The sequence below is a fragment of the Phyllobates terribilis genome, unplaced genomic scaffold (genome assembly GCF_046119375.1).
Source record: "Phyllobates terribilis strain yellow unplaced genomic scaffold, ASM4611937v1 Scaffold_10__3_contigs__length_209671492, whole genome shotgun sequence".
Classification (NCBI taxonomy): Eukaryota; Metazoa; Chordata; class Amphibia; order Anura; family Dendrobatidae; genus Phyllobates; species Phyllobates terribilis.
The window spans coordinates 47813697-47830439 of NW_027362770.1; positions in this window are offsets into that span (position 1 = coordinate 47813697).

A 16743-nucleotide genomic window follows, 5' to 3' on the forward strand; every position below is an offset into this window, starting at 1 on the left:
AGCGTTTACTCTCCCCAGGATGACACAGGGGTTGAAAAGTCCTTTCGGATCCATGATTTGTTCATCTTTATTAGAGATGAGCGGTGTTCGACTAGAACTGTTCGCCAATCTCAAATTCGAGCTGTTTTGGGCGGTGTTCGAGTTGTTCGACGAACCCGAACGATTTGCAAAAAATTCGGCTGTTCGAGATTATGTTCGATAACTGTTCGTGCACCAAAAGCGTGTCCTGCATGTCTGGCGCTATTTAGAGCACCAATCATGCAGGGATTGTCTGCCACTCACTGTAATGCCACAGCCATGGTGGTTGTGGCATTACAGTGATTGCCCAAATCGATGGGAACAGTGCTCACAGTGAAACATGAAAAGCCGGCAATTCAGCAGCGGCATACACCTGTACCCGACAATTTAGAACCGAAAGAATAGAGCTTCACACATAGATTAGATAGATATAAACATGTCAGCCACATATATACGAAGTACAGTGAAAGTGCTGCTTACTGTACTTGTCATTTAGCGTAAAGGATTTATCAAAAAAAATAATAGTGTTTTCGTGCACCGTCTCTTTAAAAAAGCCGGCCGGCAATTCAGCATCTGTACCCGACAATTTATAACAGAAGGAATAGAGAATCACACATAGATTAGATAGATAGAAACATGTCAGTCACATATATAAGAAGTGCAGTGACAGTGTTGATTACTGTACTTGTCATTTAGTGTAAAGGATTTATTTAAAAAAATAATAGTGTTTTCATGCACTGTCTCTTTAAAAAAGCCGGCCGGCAATTCAGCAGCGGTACCCGACAATTTATAACAGACAGAATAGAGCATCATACATAGATTAGATAGATAGAAACATGTCAGCCACATATATACGAAGTACAGTGACAGTGTTGCTTACTGTACTTGTCATTTAGCGTAAAGGATTTATCAAAAAAAATAATAGTGTTTTCATGCACCGTCTCTTTAAGAAAGCCGGCCGGCAATTCAGCATCTGTACCCGAAAATTTATAACAGACAGAATAGAGCTTCACACATAGATTAGATAGATAGAAACATGTCAGTCACATATATATGAAGTACAGTGATAGTGTTGGTTACTGTACTTGTCATTTAGTATTAAAATAAAGGATTTATTATTAAAAAAATTGGCGTGGGGTTCCCCTTAATTTTAGGCTCTAGCGGAGGTTAAGCAGACGGCTGGGGCAGATGTTTGAAGCCTGGGAAGGGGGTAATACCCACGGAGCTTCCCAGGCTACTAATATCAGCCCCCAGCTGAATACATAGCCTTTACTAGCTATTAAAATGGGGGACCCCCCAAAAAAAATGACGTGGGGTCCCCCCTAATTTAATAGCTAGCAAAGGCTAGGCAGACAGCTGGGGGCTGATATTAATAGCCCAGGAAGGGAGCCATGAATATTGGCCCCCTCCCAGGCTAGAAACACCAGCCGTCAGCCGCCCCAGAAATGGCGCATTCATAGGATGCGCCAATTCTGGCACTTAGCCTCGCTCTTCCACGCTGCCCTGGTGCGGTGGCAGGGGGTAATAGGGTTGGGGTTGATGTCAGCTTATAATGCCAGCTGACATCAAGCCCAGGTTAGTAATGGAGAGGCGTCTATAAGACACCCCCATTACTAACCCCATAGTCAAAGTTAAAAAAAGCACAAACACCCAGAATAAAGTCCTTTAATTGAAATAAAGACACAATCCTTTATTGTTCTAAATTAAACCATACTTACCATCACGCCCATTCCAGCTGAAGCCAACGATCTCCTGCAATAAAAGAAAAATAATAAAGCAACCTCATCCTTACCTTTCCATGGTTCCCACGACAGCTTCAGCTCTGCTACATCGAGATGACAGGCTGGACCGCAGCAGAACGCTGCCATCCAGCCTCTCATCCCGCAGACACTGAGAAGCGCAGGCTTGCTTGCGCTGCTCAGCGTCTCTCTGTGACGACATCCAGATGAGCCGAGTTCATGTCCAATGAACTCGGCTCACCTCATGCACGTCACTGACAGCGTGGGAAAATTCTCAAGCTGAAGCGGTGAGTGCAGGAGAATTCTCCCACGCTGTCAGTGACGTGCATAAGGTGAGCTCATGTCCAATGAACTCAGCTCACCTCCTGCACGTCACTGACAGCGTGGGAGAATTCTCCTGCACTCAGCGCTTCAGCGTGAGAATTCTCCCGCTGAAGCGCTGAGTGCAGGAGAATTTTCCCACGCTGTCAGTGACGTGCATAAGGTGAGCTCATGTCCAATGAACTCAGCTCACCTCCTGCACGTCACTGACAGCGTGGGAGAATTCTCCTGCACTCAGCGCTTCAGTGTGAGAATTCTCCCACGCTGAAGCGCTGAGTGCAGGAGAATTTTCCCACGCTGTCAGTGACGTGCATGAGGTGAGCCGAGTTCATTGGACATTAACTCGGCTCATCTGGATGCCCTCACAGAGAGACACTGTGGAGCGCAAGCAAGCCTGCGCTTCTCAGTGTCTGCGGGATGACAGGCTGGATGGCAGCGTTCTGCAGCGGTCCAGCCTGTCATCTCGATGTAGCAGAGCTGAAGCTGTCATGGGAACCATGGAAAGGTGAGGATGATGTTGCTTTATTATTTTTCTTTTATTTCAGGAGATCGTTGGCTTCAGCTGGAATGGGCGTGATGGTAAGTATGGTTTAATTTAGAACAATAAAGAATTGTGTGTTTATTTCAATTAAAGGACTTTTTTCTGGGTGTTGTGTTTTTTTTAAATACTTTACTAGAAATTCATGGTGGTCATGTCTAATATTGGCGTGACCCCATGAATTTCGGGCTTAGGGCCAGCTGATAATGCCAAGCTGGCCCTAACCCCTTTATTACCCAGTGAGCCACCGCATCAGGGCCCTGGATGAGTTGGGTACAGCGCCAGAAGATGGCGCTTCTATGAACGCGCCATTTTCCGGGGTGGCTGCGGACTGCAATTTGCAGCGGGGGTGGCCCAGAAAGCTTGGGCCTCCCTGCGCTGCGGATTCCAGCCCCCAGCTGCCTAGTTGTACCTGGCTGGACACAAAAACAGGGCGAAGCCCCACGTCAATTTTCTTTAAATTATTTCATGAAATAATTAAGAAAAAAAGGGCTTCCCTATATTGTTGTGTCCGGCCAGGTACAAATAGGCAGCTGGTGGTTGGGGGCAGCCCGTTCCTGCCTGCTGTACCTGGCTGGACACAAATATAGTGCGAAGCCCCACGTCAATTTTTTTTAAATTATTTCATGAATTTCCTGAAATAATTTAAAAAAATTGAAGTGGGGCTTCGCACTATATTTGTGTCCAGCCAGGTACAGCAGGCAGGAACGGGCTGCCCCCATCCACCAGCTGCCTATTTGTACCTGGCCGGACACAACAATATAGGGAAGCCCTTTTTTTCTTAATTATTTCATGAATTTCATGAAATAATTAAAAAAAATTGAAGTGGGGCTTCGCACTATATTTGTGTCCAGCCAGGTACAGCAGGCAGGAACGGGCTGCCCCCATCCACCAGCTGCCTATTTGTACCTGGCCGGACACAACAATATAGGGAAGCCCTTTTTTTCTTAATTATTTCATGAATTTCATGAAATAATTAAAAAAAATTGAAGTGGGGCTTCGCACTATATTTGTGTCCAGCCAGGTACAGCAGGCAGGAACGGGCTGCCCCCAACCACCAGCTGCCTATTTGTACCTGGCCGGACACAACAATATAGGGAAGGCCTTTTTTTCTTAATTATTTCATGAATTTCATGAAATAATTAAAAAAAAAGTACGTGGGGCTTCGCCCTATTTTTGTGTCCAGCCAGGTACAACTAGGCAGCTGGGGGCTGGAATCTGCAGCGCAGGGAGGCCCAAGCTTTCTGGGCCCCCCCCCGCTACAAATTGCAGTCCGCAGCCACCCCGGAAAATGGCGCGTTCATAGAAGCGCCATCTTCTGGCGCTGTACCCAACTCATCCAGGGCCCTGGTGCGGTGGCTCACTGGGTAATAAAGGGGTTAGGGCCAGCTTGGTATTATCAGCTGGCCCCAAGCCCAAAATTCATGGGGTCACGCCAGTATTAGACATGACCGCCATGAATTTCTAGTAAAGTATTTAAAAAAAACACAACACCCAGAATAAAGTCCTTTAATTGAAATAAAGACACAATTCTTTATTGTTCTAAATTAAACCATACTTACCATCACACCCATTCCAGCTGAAGCCAACGATCTCCTGCAATAAAAGAAAAATAATAAACCAACCTCATCCTTACCTTTCCATGGTTCCCACGACAGCTTCAGCTCTGCTACATCGAGATGACTGGCTGGACCGCAGCAGAACGCTGCCATCCAGTCTGTCATCCCGCAGACACTGAGAAGCGCAGGCATGCTTGCGCTCCTCACTGTCTCGCTGTGACGGCATCCAGATGAGCCGAGGTCATGTCCAATGAACTCGGCTCACCTCATGAACGTCACTGACAGCGTGGGAAAATTCTCACGCTGAAGTGCTGAGTGCAGGAGAATTCTCCCACGCTGTCAGTGATGTGCATGAGGTGAGCTCATGTCCAATGAACTCAGCTCACCTCCTGCACGTCACTGACAGCGTGGGAAAATTCTCCTGCAATCAGCGCTTCAGCGTGAGAATTTTCCCACGCTGTCAGTGACGTGCATGAGGTGAGCCGAGTTCATTGGACATGAACTCGGCTCATCTGGATGTCGTCACAGAGAGACGCTGAGCAGCGCAAGCAAGCCTGCGCTTCTCAGTGTCTGCGGGATGACAGGCTGGATGGCAGCATTCTGCTGCGGTCCAGCCTGTCATCTCGATGTAGCAGAGCTGAAGCTGTCGTGGGAACCATGGAAAGGTAAGGATGAGGTTGCTTTATTATTTTTCTTTTATTGCAGGAGATCGTTGGCTTCAGCTGGAATGGGCGTGATGGTAAGTATGGTTTAATTTAGAACAATAAAGGATTGTGTCTTTATTTCAATTAAAGGACTTTATTCTGGGTGTTTGTGTTTTTTTTAACTTTGACTATGGGGTTAGTAATGGGGGTGTCTTATAGACGCCTCTCCATTACTAACCTGGGCTTGATGTCAGCTGGCATTATAAGCTGACATCAACCCCAACCCTATTACCCCCTGCCACCGCACCAGGGCAGCGTGGAAGAGCGAGGCTAAGTGCCAGAATTGGCGCATCCTATGAATGCGCCATTTCTGGGGCGGCTGACGGCTGGTGTTTCTAGCCTGGGAGGGGGCCAATATTCATGGCTCCCTTCCTGGGCTATTAATATCAGCCCCCAGCTGTCTGCCTAGCCTTTGCTAGCTATTAAATTAGGGGGGACCCCACGTCATTTTTTTTGGGGGGTCCCCCATTTTAATAGCTAGTAAAGGCTATGTATTCAGCTGGGGGCTGATATTAGTAGCCTGGGAAGCTCCGTGGGTATTACCCCCTTCCCAGGCTTCAAACATCTGCCCCAGCCGTCTGCTTAACCTCCGCTAGAGCCTAAAATTAAGGGGAACCCCACGCCAATTTTTTTAATAATAAATCCTTTATTTTAATACTAAATGACAAGTACAGTAACCAACACTATCACTGTACTTCATATATATGTGACTGACATGTTTCTATCTATCTAATCTATGTGTGATGCTCTATCTTTCTGTTCTAAATTGTCGGGTACTGCTGCTGAATTGCCGGCCGGCTTTTTTAAAGAGACAGTGCATGAAAACACTATTATTTTTTTAAATAAATCCTTTACACTAAATGACAAGTACAGTAAGCAACACTATCACTGTACTTATTATATATGTGACTGACATGTTTCTATCTATCTAATCTATGTGTGAAGCTCTATTCTTTCTGTTCTAAATTGTCGGGTACAGATGCTGAATTGCCGGCCGGCTTTTTTAAAGAGACGGTGCATGAAAACACTAATATTTTTTTTAATAAATCCTTTACACTAAATGACAAGTGCAGTAACCAACACTGTCACTGTGCTTCTTATATGTGTGACTGACATGTTTCTATCTATCTAATCTATGTGTGATGCTCTATTCCTTCTTGTCTAAATTGTCGGGTACCGGTGTATGCCGCTGCTGAATTTGCCGGCCGGCTTTTTTAAAGAGAGTGTCTTCTGAGCAGTTTGTCAGCTTTTGGACACCTTTGCAGGTGTTTTCTATGTGTTTCTATGTGTTTTTGTTTGCCTGCCATTGGTTTTAACGGTGTTCGACGGTGTTCTAAGGTGTTCGACGAACAGTTCGACGAACAGTTCCTCGAACATCCCGGTGTTCGACGAACCGAACCGAACCCGAACACTACGGGGGTGGCTCAACACTAATCTTTATGAACGTGAGTCTGTCTACATTATCAGTGGAGAGCCCCGTGCTCTTATCTGTCAGCACACCACCAGCAGCGCTGAACACACGTTCAGACAGAACGATGGCTGCGGGGCATGACAAGATCTCCAAGGCATAAGTGGTGAGCTCCGGCCATTTATCCAGATTGGAAGCCCAAAAAGAGCAAGGGTCCAGTGACACAGTCATGGCTTCAATGTTTACTTGGAGATACTCCTGTACCATCGTCTCTAGGCGTTGACTATGTGTCAGACTTCTGGTCTCCTGTGGCCTTGCAAAGGATGGGCTAAAAAAGTGGTGAAATGATTCCGCAAAATTGATGTTACCAGCAGATACTGTGTTTCTGTTACGTTTTGAGTGCTGAACACTCGACGGTCCCATGGTTGGCAAGTTGGAACTGTGAGATACACTAAGTGCACCACTAGTGTTTTGGGGAAAAGTACATGTAAGATTCTGCAACAGTCTCTGCTGATATTCCTGCATGCATGCATTTCTTTCTATGGCAGGAATAATTTCTGCAAATTTACTTTTGTACCGGGGATCTAACAGTGTGGCAACCCAGTAGTCAGGATTATTTCTAATTCTCACAATTCGAGGGTCATGTTGCAGGTAGTGCAGCAAGAAGGCACTCATGTGTCTTGCGCATCCAGGAGCACCAAGTCCCTGTTGTGTTGGTGGCCAGGTAACAATCATGCTTCCTTCCCCTGCCCTCTCCCCGCAACCTCGCACAACAGAAATGTGATCAAGGTCTCCCTCATCTGATGAGTCTTCCATCAGTTCCTCCTCCACTTCTTCCTGGGCTCCTGCACCTTCCTCACTAGTTTGGCTGCTACCATGTGCCCTGGTAAAACCATCTCCCCCACCCTCACATGCCTGCCGCCTTGGTGCTGCCGACCGTCTGGACCTTGCAGATGTTAGCCCTTCCGCATACAACTCCTCCTCCTCTACTTCCTCCACCTCCTCTTGTGCCACCACCTGACTCCGAATTCTGTTTAACATGTGCTCTAGCATGTAAAACACCGGAATAGTCATGCTGATAATGGCATCGTCAGCACTAAACATCTTCGTCGCCATTTCAAAACTGTGCAGAAGGATGCATAGGTCCCTGATCTGAGACCACTCCTCCAGCGTGATTTGCCCTACCTCTGGATCTCGTTGGCCCAGGCTATACGCCAGAATGTATTGCAAATGGGCTTGTTGGTGCTGCCACAGTCGCTGCAACATGTGCAGAGTTGAATTCCACCGGGTAGGCACATCGCATTTTAGCCGGTGAAGTGGCAGGCCCAACGACTACTGTAGAGATGTATGTTGCTGAACGGCGGAAGTGAGCACACAGCGACCGTGCCCTCTGCAGATGGCCATCTAGTCCGGGATAGTGGGCTAAAAATTGCTGGACAACCAGGTTCAACACGTGAGCCATACAAGGCACGTGTGTGACATTGCCCCGGCGAAGGGCCGCACCCAGGTTTGCAGCATTGTCGCACACGGCCTTCCCTGGTTTCAAGTCCAGAGGAGACAACCATTCATGAAACTGGTTCTCCAGAGCTGACCACAACTCCTCAGCTGTGTGACTCACATTTCCCAGATATTTCAAAGTAAAAACCACCTGATGACGTTGAGCCCTGCTGCCAGCATAGTAAGGAGGTGTGCAGGATCCCTTCTGCGCAGTTAGAAAGCTTGTGGCATAACCAGACAGGATTTGGGTGCAGGTGGAGGACCGAGAGGAGGTTGAGGAGGAAGAAGCAGTGGAGGAACTTTGAGATAAAGAGGATTGACGCACAACTCGTGGGGACGGCAAGACTTGGACAGCAGCCCCTTGACCTGCTGTCACCATAGTTACCCAGTGCCCAGTCAGCGACATGTAACGCCCCTGTCCATGCCTATTCGTCCAAGTGTCTGTGGTGAAATGCACCCTGTCACACACAGAGTTTCTCAAAGAAGCGGTGATGTTGGGTGTGACATGCTGGGGGAGCGCAGGCACACCTTTCTTTGAGAAGTAGTGCCGACTGGGCAACTGGTACTGGGGCATTGCGACGGACATAAGGTCTCGAAAATCCTCTGTGTCCAGCAGGCGGAAAGGCAGCATTTCTGTAGCCAAGAGCTTGCAGATGGTGAAATTCAACCTCTTAGCTTTCTCATGGCTAGGAGGAAATGGTCTTTTACTTGTCCACATTTGAGGGACCGAGGGCTGGCTGTTGTGCTTAGACAGGGTTGAGAAGGGTGTCCCCGGCAAGCTGCCGGTCTGTGAGGAAGATGGAGGCGGACATGTTAGGTTGCCTTGATCCAAAGGTGGTGCTATCGATGTCAGACAGCGCTGAACACCAGCTGGTGTTTCCACCTCCAAAGAAAATGATGACCTGCCAATCACGCTGGCTGTTGCGGGTAAAGAGGTGGCAGGTCTGCATCCCAAAACAGGTGTGCCTGCTGTTCCCCCAGTCACAGAGGATGAAGAGGCCGCGGATGCGCAAGATGTGGCAGACGGTGGTTGGACCGGCCGGCTAAGCCGCATTGTAGCACAGTGAGCTTCCCACTGTAACTTATTCTTCATATCCATGTGCCGGTTCATGCATGAAGTACTCAAGCTATGTATTTTTTGGCCTCTACTTAGCTTTTGCTGACAAATGTTACAGATAACACGAGTTGGGTCATCCTTATCGATCTGAAAAAATGCCCAGGCTATGCAAGGCTTAGCACCCATGCGACCTGAAGAGCCACCATAACTTGTGGTCAGAGGCAGAATTGTGTTTGAGGATGCAGTTGTTGACGTGCTTCCAGTACTACGTCTCTGTCCAGGAAGGCGCAACCTGACATCGTCGTCACTAGCATCCTCCTCCACCTCCTCTGCTGACCTCATTGACTGGCTGACTGTGGGTTGACAGTAAGTGGGATCTCCAACCTCATCATCATCACCCTGTGTGTTATCACACCCGTCGTCCTCAGAGCCAACCTTTTCCTGCCCAGACAAAAAACTCAAGTTGTCGCTCCAATTAGGTATTTGAGTCTCATCATCGTCTTCTCATCATCGTCTTCCTCATTGTCTCCACCAACAGTTTGGGAACGAGGGTCTACATTATGGTCAGAACCTTCTTCGTCTGTTCCTGGATCCGACTCATAAAGATTCTGGGCATCAGTGCAGATCATTTCCTCGCCTGGATTCACAGAAGCTCTGGAGACGACCTCTGATTCCCAGGCTATAGTATGAGTAAACAGCTCTGCAGACTCAACCATCTGTTCTACCCCATACTCAGACGGGCAGCTGGAGACTTGGAAGCTCTGAGGAAGCAAGTGCGATTGGGGTGACACCGCTGAGGATTGGAGTATTTGTGATGCTGAAGTTGAGGTGGAGGAGAGCCCACTTAAAGGAGCACTTGATATCCATTGAAGCACCTGCTGTTTTTGTGCCTCATCTGGAATTTGTAGCGATTGACTTGGCCGTAAGAAAGGGATCTTATCACATTGTCCGCTAAAAGAAGTAGACATCATAGTTTGGCTGGAAGATGGTCTTTCTTCTGCAGATGTTACTGTTGCTTTAACATCTACCCCACGGACACAACCTTTTTTTCCCTTCCCAACATGCCTATTCCCTTTTCCACCAGCAGCAAGCCTTTTTCCACTCATTTTGGTGGTTTACTAATTGACAACTCTAGAGTTGTTTGCACAAAAAACAATGGATGGGAACCGAGCAGAGCTGAGTGGCCAAACTGTGGTATTAGCCCAAAAGTATTGGCTGGGTTAGATGCAGATAAAAATTATTTTGAATTTGCAACCTGGTGGAGGTTAGTATAGATGGACTAATAGAACAAGTCCCACACATTGCTAAGAGCCGAAATATTTTTTCAGAGCTAGATGCAGAAAAAAATTATATTGAATTTGCAACCTGGTGGAGGTTAGTATAGATGGACTAATAGAACAAGTCCCACACACTGCTATAAACCTAAATATTTTTTCATAGCTAGATGCTGATAAAAATTATATTGAATTTGCAACCTGGTGGAGGTTAGTATAGATGGACTAATAGAACAAGTCCCACACACTGCTACAAGCCAAAATATTTTTTCAGAGCTAGATGCAGATAAAAATTATATTGAATTTTCAACCTGGTGGAGGTTAGTATAGATGGACTAATAGAACAAGTCCCACACACTGCTTCAAGCTGAAATATTTTTTCAGAGCTAGATACAGATAAAAATTATATTGAATTTTCAACCTGGTGGAGGTTAGTATAGATGGACTAATATAACAAGTCCCTCACACTGCAACAAGCCGAAATATTTTTTCAGAGCTAGATGCAGAAAAAAATTATATTGAATTTGCAACCTGGTGGAGGTTAGTATAGATGGACTAATAGAACAAGTCCCACACACTGCTACAAGAAGAAATATTTTTTCTGAGCTAGATGCAGAAAAAAATTAGATTGAATTTGCAACCTGGTGGAGGTTAGTATAGATGGACTAATAGAACAAGTCCCACACACTGCTACAAGCCAAAATATTTTTTCAGAGCTAGATGCAGATAAAAATTATATTGAATTTGCAACCTGGTGGAGGTTAGTATAGATGGACTAATAGAATGATGCTATGCCCAAAAGGTTTTACTTCACTAGGTGCAGTAAAAAAAATTGTATTCTATACACAGGTGGTGTAGCTTGCAACACAGATAGGCTACTCCACTGACTAACACACACTGCAAGAGGCCAAAAAGGATTTGCTTTGCTAGATTTAGCCAAATGCTGTGAAAAAAAACTTGCACAGCACTGGCACAGACTTGCCTTGCAAAAAGTGATAGGAACTGATGTAACCTAGCCCTCAAAAGGACTGCAATTACAATTAGTCTTTACTCCCAACCTATCTATTTAAGAGCACAGACCTGCCTGATAAAAGTCGTAGGAAATGATGTAACCTAGTCCTCAAAAGGACTGCAATCACAACTATTCCCTACACCCAAGCTATCTGTAGATTTGTGCGAAAATTGGCTTGAAATTAACAAAGTATAGTGCACACAGCAACAGCGGTGCCGTCCAACACGCAGCTGCAGCAGTGAGAAAATGGTGACGATGGGGAAAATGGCTGGGTCTTATAGGGCAATGACATGTGACATACACTGTCAATGACACATGCCCTTGCTTGTGTGAAAAAAAGCAGTTCGCTCCATGTGTGCGCTGCTGATAGGCTGACAGATTGCACCTCCCCACTGTAAATGCGGGAAAGAGAAAAACATGGAGATCTTCATTATTTCTGCAGAGATCCATCCCCTGCCCCTCCCCCCGCCCCGCTGTACACACAAACTGCGTATTAGCATAAATTTTCAGCATTACTGAGAAAAAATCCAGTTATGATATTGGTGCACGTACAGTTATCGAACATAACCTCGAACAGCCGAATTTTTTTCAAATTGTTCGTGTTCGCCGAACGGCTCAAACACCGCCCAAAACAGCTCGAATTTGAGATTGGCGAACAGTTCGAGTCATCTCTAATACTGAGTATCAATGTACTTAAGATAAATTGCACAGCAAATCAGCAAATTCTGGGGTCTTCTTCCTCCTTTTAGCTTTGTGAAAATTAAAAATATGGGGCTAAAGAATCATTTTAATAAATAAAAAAAATTATATTCTTGTCTTCAAGCTTGCATTAATTCATTGGAAGCACCTGAAAAGTTAAAAAAGAACTTTGTGAATATGTTTTTGAATACTTTGAGGTGTGTCATTTTTAAAATGGCATCTTTATCTCAGGTGCTGTGGTCCCTAAAAATAAAGATTTGGTATCTTTCATTGAAAAAAATTAAAAAAGTAGTGCTAAAATTTAACTCTTCTAACATTCTAAGCAAAACTTTTTTTTTTCAAATTATGCAGTTACAGACATGAACGTGTGCTACGTGTGGTAAATTTTATGTATGAACAATTTTGTGTGGCATTATTATCTGTTTTAATTTCACATTTTAAAATTGCAAATATTAAAACATTTTTTTGTAAACTTTTGGATATTTTCATAGATAAATGCAAATTATATTGACCTGAATTTACCACTATCATAAAGTACATTATCTCACAATAAACAATCTCAGAACCACTAAGATATGTGGAAGCATTGTAGAGTTGTAGCCACATAAAGTGAGACATGTCAGATTTGAAAAATTTAGGTTGGTCAGGAAAATTAAGACAGGCTTTGGCAGTAAGGGGTCAATGCACTTTAACCCAAAATATACAAATAAATTATTACAGATTGTGACTTTTAACTGTGAAAGTCTGTTTTGACACAACTGTTTAAATTTTAAATTTGAAATACATACACCCCACACAATTATTACAGGTATTCTATTGTTGAATTTTAGTTTTTCTTCATTATTTGAACCCTGCTTAGCATTTCTGGATAATTTCATATTTTTCCTGGGTCGACTAAATGTGGTAAAAAAGTTTTAGACAAAATTTAAATTTTATACTTGTGTAAAAAATGTATGCTAAACTAAAACATTGCAAAGGCATTAGACGTGGTAGCATGATAGGAAAAAAAAAACATATCATGGAAAAAAATATGGGAGCTGCCAGCCGCAACAACACCACTGGCTCTGCTAACAGCAAACAACCTAGCAGAAAAAGAACCAAACTCAGATCACACTTGACAAGTGTATCAGTGGGGAGGAAGTGGAGGGCATAATGGAATATGTGTCACATCACTCAATCACATCAGGATGATGTAACCTTTGACAGCAAAACCATCAGCTGGTGTCAGTATTCTGCTCAGTACACCTCCTCCACCACCATAACATTTAATGTTGTACAAAACAGATTTTTTTGTCTGTTAATGTTACCTGTTTCTATTCTGCTCCGATGTCCCATAACCCACAGCACGGCAGGGGCTAGGGAACATGCTACACCAGAACAATTATTTTTTTCCAATTGAGTAATTAAAAATGATGAATAGTAATGATGATGATGATGATGATGTGGTGGACAAGACCTGTGAACCAGATAGGGGTGCCAAGGAAGTGATGTCAACATAAAAGAAGGTTTTTGTCCTCAGCGATACATAGCGCCAACGATGTATCACTAAAACATTGTGAGTCAGCGGTCAGCTCTGGAGTAGGTGATGTTATGGCTATTGTTGATGTAGGAGGCTTAACAGTTCTTTAAAGCTGGAGTGGATGTCATTGTGGTAGCAAGTCCTATATGTTGCATCTTGTTTGTGGGAATCCTTTTTAACATTGCAAGAAGACCAATCTATTGCAATATGCAGGCTGTGCTGTGGAAAAAAGCTGAGTACATCCTGGCACACATTGACTAATAACTACATCACTCCATCAGCTCATGAAAAAGCATAACCTTCTCCAATGGGGAAAGCAAACTGACCAGCAAGATAGCCAAGGCTCAAGCTGTCCTTCTTCCTTTCCTTGTGATCATCTTTTTTGGAAACTAGTGTGCAGACGCAAGTAGTGCATTGTGATTATCATATTCCCCATCATTGTTCTCACCTACCGCTTTCTATACACCTTCTCTTTTACCTCTATGCCATTGTCAGTTCTTTTGTGTGCCAAGAAACATACATTCAGTCATCCAATTACATGGAAATTGTAATCCCATATGTCAAAGTTCACCACAATTGATGCCAGACCACCTTGATTTTGCTGTTTTTTTGTGAAAGAATTGTATGTACTCAGGCTTAATGGAAAATACCTTGCCACCATTTTTTATTGTATCAAAAAGCCATCCCTGCCAGGTTTGAGTAAAAAATGCTAATCTTTTTCTACAGTGGAAATAAATAATAGTATGCTACTAACATACTATCATTTCCAACCTTCAGTGTATTGTCAGAGAGGGGATTCAGTGTGGCTGCTTGTTTTGTCACACGCATTTAAAGCAGGTTATCCTCCATGTCATGAACTAACACTCCACAACTGCCAATTGTCAGGACAATTACGCAATTGTATGACAAATTATGGATGAAGCCAAAGCTGTTTTCAACACTAGGCCAGTTATTGGGGAGCTCATAGTGAACACATAGTATATACACCTCTGATTCCCATGCATGAAATATATACAATATATATACCTTTGTACGGTCACTGACAATCTCCACAGTAACAAAAGGAACTAGCTGCCACCAATGATTTATACAGGCTGATATTGAAAAATGGGAAAAAATCAACACAGAATATACATTTACATAAAACAAAAGAAAAGTACTAAACCTGTGTAGAGTAAATGGCGCAGATTGTAGTGGAGGGATGCACTTGTTTTAGGAAATTGATAGAACCACAGTGAACTGTGTCTTCCAGGACTGACAATGACAAAAACTCAAAATCTGCTTTTATTGAATAAAAACCAAGTCTGCAAACCTCTACTTGGTTCGCTCATATGGGGCTGGAAGTGGCTAGGGTCTCAAAAATTAAGAGATCTCCAATTTTCAGGATATCTTCACTCCCAGAGGCCCCAAGCAGGATGTATTAATGTCATATTTTCTCTTATGATTTTAGCTTTCCATAGATAGGAAACATGGCATATTTATATAGTCATCCATCTGCCCAGTGATGTAAGGCAATGTGTCACGTGTTCAACCACATCCCAATGCAACCCCAGCCACCAAAAATGATGAGAAAGGAGGTCCACAGTTGCTTTTCCATCTGGATGATCATCTACCAAAAAAGATCCATTGGTATATTTTCATATTGAAGTGAAACCTGCTGCACTGATGTCTTTTTGGATATATGTTAACTCTTTCCTCTGATGATCGCATCGTTGAATTTGATCTCTACAAACTGAATATTTTTGGATCAACAAGTGGAACTTGCCTTTACACCAGCCTGAACATTTCTTCGATGCAACAAGATAAGTCCATTCATTTTTATTACATGTATACATGTTTTTTCTGACTAGCAGCGTTTTTTTCTCATTGGATTTACTTTATTTGGGACATTGCCATTTTTGTATCCATCAGTACCTCTAATATCATCTATATTTCCTGTAACTGTTTTGGTGATTACTGGACTATTATTTTGCTTTACACTGGTCATTTGATATGGCTTTTTGAAAAAACTCTGGACTTTATATTTATTTCAAGATTTAATAGGACTTTTTTTTTTTTTGTGTCTTACATGACTCTGCATGCTGGTGGACTACATTTCCATACGCCTCAATTTTTTTGACTTATTGGGGTGTTAGTATTACTGTGGACATTTAGCTTTCTATATGCCATTGATGTCATTATTGGATATTTGCTGAATACGCTACTGAGGACGCTGTTTGCAAAATTCATATGTGTACTCATTGAATTGCATTATTAAGGTTCCTTGGGGACTAGGTGAAGGATAGCCGTGGTTCAGTGGGGGCACTATTTGAATATTGGGGGCTGATATACTCCACTGCAAGAAAGGGATTAGTCTATTATCCCTTATAGCGTATTATTTACGGCCTAGCTGACACTATCTCTATTCCTTTTTCACCTTTTTATCCCCCTATGTCTCCTTTCTTATATGTTAGTTTGTCCCAACTGTACTATTGAGTACATTATTTTAGTGTGTTTAAATTAAAAGTTAATTTTTAATGGGTAATTGTCTTTTTTGGTAGATAATCTTTACTTACCCTCCTTCCAACGTATGTTGGTTATTTTCTGGTATTTGGTTCATCTGGATGATCAGCAATCACAGAGTTGTGATGTTCCCTAAATACTTTGCGGCGCAGATCAGATGTTACAAATAACTTTCCTGAAGGGCAGGAGGCAGGGACGTCCACCTGAACCTCCAACACCTCACCCTCCAGTTCAGGGTACAATGCTGAAATGACTACCATCTTCTGCAAAATAGGAACAGGGTTCTTATGGTCACCACCACCAGGGAAGCTCCGGGACAAAGTGTAGAGATCTGAAGTTGTGGGTTGTAAGTAATCACCTAGGCAGGTTAACGATGCAACAATATTTTATTGATCACAGCAATGGTAATAAAGCAATTCCAGGTAAATGGCCAAAATACAGTTCTCTCAATCCTCAAGTTCCCAATCTGGGTTCAGTAGTTCCACTGGCTTTGTATAAGGCCATACTCACTGTCTCCCAAGTTTTGGTTGGCCCAAAGATTTCGTATCTTCAGCCAGTATAGTCTGTAGCAATAGTCCATGATCCTCTAGATGGCAGATAAAATGATGAAAGCACAGGTATCCTGTAGCAGCAGTCATTTTAAGAAAGTTTAAATCCAAACGACATAATCCATAATGGTAACACATTTATCAATCCATCCTTCCAAGTCCACGGTCTCCATCCTCTTCCTTCAATCCTTCCACCCAACTCTTTAAAACATGTCTCCACTTTCTTCCACTGGGATCAGTCCCCTCCCAGGTCAGAAGCGATCACACCCTCCCCCTTAAACATTCACTGTTCCCTAAAACAATGAAAAATATTCTAGAAGCCTTCATTTGAGACTGCATGTAAGGCCC